General features: G+C 26.3%; 1 long non-coding RNA gene across 1 annotated transcript; it reads right to left on the bottom strand.

Moving 5' to 3' along the window:
* Nucleotides 1–306: 306 nt before the first annotated feature.
* LOC108705446 lies at nucleotides 307–662 on the bottom strand. Its single transcript, XR_001933781.2, has 2 exons — nucleotides 605–662; nucleotides 307–475 (listed from the first exon to the last, which is right to left on the bottom strand). It is a non-coding gene; the product is annotated as an uncharacterized LOC108705446 (long non-coding RNA).
* Between the last annotated feature and the right edge of the window lie 3950 nt (nucleotides 663–4612).

The raw sequence follows: 4612 nt of genomic DNA, 5'->3' as shown, positions 1-4612 counted from the left end.
GCATCTTTTAGGTGTATGCCAATAGAACATGTGCCAGGTAGGACAAGAGGGGGGGACAATGATAAAGCCCTTCTAAAAAGGGAAGCCTTCTGGATACATGAATTGGACTGTGTGGCACCTAAAGGACTTAATGGGCAGTTGGTGCTGAGTTGTTTTCTAACCTGAGTAGTTGTTTCACGCCATTTACATCGTGTATTGATGGACTCGTAACAGATACCCTATGGCATTAAAATGATATATAATAATTTGTAATGAATTTATCGGCATATAATATGTTGTGAAGCAGACACTGGACACGAAAAGTTCAAAACATGCTATTATTTTTATTGGTATCTCTTGCCAGTCATTGTAACAACAGAATGATACATTTGTATAAATTTGCAGATAACATGGACTTTCCTGGAATGGACACATATATTGGACACTTTTGTTTCACTTTATCTGAGCACAACTTCAGCTGGCACAACAGCGACACCTAGTGGTGGAAAGTATGTATTTAAATTACATTCACATCTGTATAAATGTTTTTAACTGCTTGTGAAGGATTTTTCTAAGTCATGACGTCACACTTGGCGCCAATTTTGAACTGTATTTAAAGATTCACCTGTACACATGTCATTTATCCTTGAAAAAGGTCCCAGAGAGGACGGAAACGTTGGAAATGAACCTGTGAATAAAAGCACATTTATTTCACTATTAAGAAAGAGTGCGGGTCCATTTACTGGATTATATATATATATATATATATATATATATATATATTATATATATATATATATATATATATATATATATATATATAAATCCATCTATATATACATTTTACATAGACATATACATATTAATCAATCTATATACACTCTGCATAGATATATATATCCATCTATATATACATTTTGCATAGACATATACATATTCGTCCTTCTATATACATTTTATATAGACATATACATATTCATCCATCTATATACATTCTACATAGATATAGACATATTCATCCATCTATATACACTCTGCATAGATATATATATATATATATCTCCATCCATCTATATACACTCTGCATAGATATATATATATATATATATATATATATATATATATATATATATATATATATATATATATATATATATATTCATCCCTCTATATAGATTCTACATAGACATATACATATTCATCAATCTATATACACTCTGCATAGACATATATATATATATTCATCCATCTATATACATTCTACATAGACACACATATTCATCCATCTATATACATTTTACATAGACATATACATATTCATCCATCTATATACACTCTGCATATATAGATATACATATTCATCCATCTATATACATTCCACATAGACATATACATATTAATCGATCTAAATACATTTTACAGACATATACATACTCATCCATCTATATACAGTCTGCATAGATATACATATTCATCCATCTATATACATTCTACATAGACATACACATATTCATCCATCTATATACACTCTGCATAGATATATATACTCATCCATCTATATACATTTTACATAGACATATACATATTCATCCATCCATATGAACGCTAGATATACATATTCATCCATCTATATACATTCCACATAGAAATATATATTCATCTTTCTATATAGATTCTACATAGACATATACATATTCATCCATCTATATAAACTCTGCATAGATATATATACTCATCCATCTATATACATTCTACATAGACATATACATATTCATCCATCTATATACACTCTTCATAGATAAAAACACGTTCATCCATCTATATATATTCTACATAGACATATACATATTATTCCATCTATATACATTTTACATAGACATATACATATTCATCCATCCATATGAATGCTAGATATACATATTCATCCATCTATATACATTCGAAATAGAAATATATATTCATCCCTCTATATACATTCTGCATAGACATATACATATTCATCCATCTATATAAACTCTGCATAGATATATATATTCATCCATCTATATACACTCTGCATAGATATATACTCATCAATCTATATACATTCTACATATACATATTCATCCATCTATATACACTCTGCATAGATAAAAATATGTTCATCCATCTATATACATTCTACATAGACATATAAATATTCATCCATCTATATACACTCTGCATAGATATACATATTCATCAATCTATATACATTCTACATAGACATATACATATTCATCCATCTATATACACTCTGCATAGATATACATATTCATCCATCTATATACATTCCACATAGACATATACATATTCATCCATCTATATACACTCTTCATAGATAAAAACACGTTCATCCATCTATATACATTCTACATAGACATATACATATTATTCCATCTATATACATTTTACATAGACATATATATATTCATCCATCTATATACATTCCACATAGACATATACATATTAATCCATCTATATACATTCTACGTAGACATACACATATTCATCCATCTATATACATTCTACATAGACATATACATATTAATCGATCTAAATACATTTTACAGACATATACATACTAATCCATCTATATACACTCTGCATAGATATACATATTCATCCATCTATATACATTCTACATAGATATAAACATATTCATCCATCTATATACATTTTACATAGACATATACATATTTATCCATCTATATACAGTCTGCATAGATATATATACTCATCCATCTATATACATTCTACATAGACATACACATATTCATCCATCTATATACACTCTGCATAGATATATATACTCATCCATCTATATACACTCTACATAGACATATACATATTCATCCATCTATATACAATCTGCATAGATATATATATACTCATCCATCTATATACATTCTACATAGACATATACATATTCATCCATCTATATACATTTTACATAGACATATACATATTCATCCATCTATATACATTTTACATAGACATATACATATTCATCCATCTACATAGTCTGCATAGATATATATATTCATCCATCTGTATACATTCTACATAGACATATACATATTCATCCATCTATATACACTCTGCATAGATAAAAATATGTTCATCCATCTATATACATTCTACATAAACATATACATATTAATCCATCTATTTACATTTTACATAGATATATACATATTCATCCATCTATATACACTCTGCATAGATATACATATTCATCCATCTATATACATTTCACATAGATATTTATATTCATCCATCTATATACATTCTACATAGAAATATACATATTAATCCATCTATATACATTTTACATAGACATATACATATTCGTCCATCTATATACATTCTACATAGACATATACATATTCATCCATCTATATACAGTCTGCATAGATATACATATTCATCCATCTATATACATTCTACAGACATATAAATATTCATCCATCGATATACACTCTGCATAGATATATATATTCATCCATATATATATATATATATATATATATATATATATATATATATATATATACTCTGCACAGATATACATATTCATCCTTCTATATACACTATGCATAGATATATATATATATACATACATATATATATATATATACTCTGCATAGATATACATATTCATTCATCTATATAAACTCTGCATAGATATATATATCCATCCATATATATATACTCTGCATAGATATACATATTCATCCATCTATATACATTCTACATAGATATATATATTCATCCATCTATAAACATTCTACATAGACATATACATATTAATCCATCTATATACATTTTATATAGACATAAACATATTCATCCATCTATATACACTCTGCATAGATATATATATTCATCCATCTATATACATTCTACATAGATATAAACATATTCATCCATCTTTATACATTTTACATAGACATATACATATTCACCCATCTATATACAGTCTTCATAGATATACATATTCATCCATCTATATACATTCTACATAGACATATACATATTCATCCATCTATATACATTTTACATAGACATATACATATTTATCCATCTATATACATTCTACATAGACATATACATATTCATCCATCTATATACATTTTACATAGACATATACATATTTATCCATCTATATACATTCTACATAGACATATACATATTCATCCATCTATATAACTTCTACATAGACATACACATATTCATCCATCTATATACACTCTGCATAGATATATATACTCATCCATTTATATACAGTCTACATAGACATATACATATTCATCCATCTATATACATTTTACATAGACATATACATATTTATCCATCTATATACATTCTACATAGATATAAACATATTCATCAATCTATATACATTTTACATAGACATATACATATTCATCCATCTATATACACTCTGCATAGATATACATATTCATCCATCTATTTACATTCTACATAGACATATACATATTCATCCATCTATATACATTCTACATAGACATATACATATTAATCCATCTATATATATTTTACATAGACATATACATATTCATCCATCTATATACACTCTGCATAGATATAT

This window comes from Xenopus laevis, chromosome 2L, assembly GCF_017654675.1.
Source record: "Xenopus laevis strain J_2021 chromosome 2L, Xenopus_laevis_v10.1, whole genome shotgun sequence".
NCBI classification, from domain to species: Eukaryota; Metazoa; Chordata; class Amphibia; order Anura; family Pipidae; genus Xenopus; species Xenopus laevis.
Note: the sequence above shows the minus strand (reverse complement) of the source record. Positions and strands in the feature narration are given on the sequence as shown.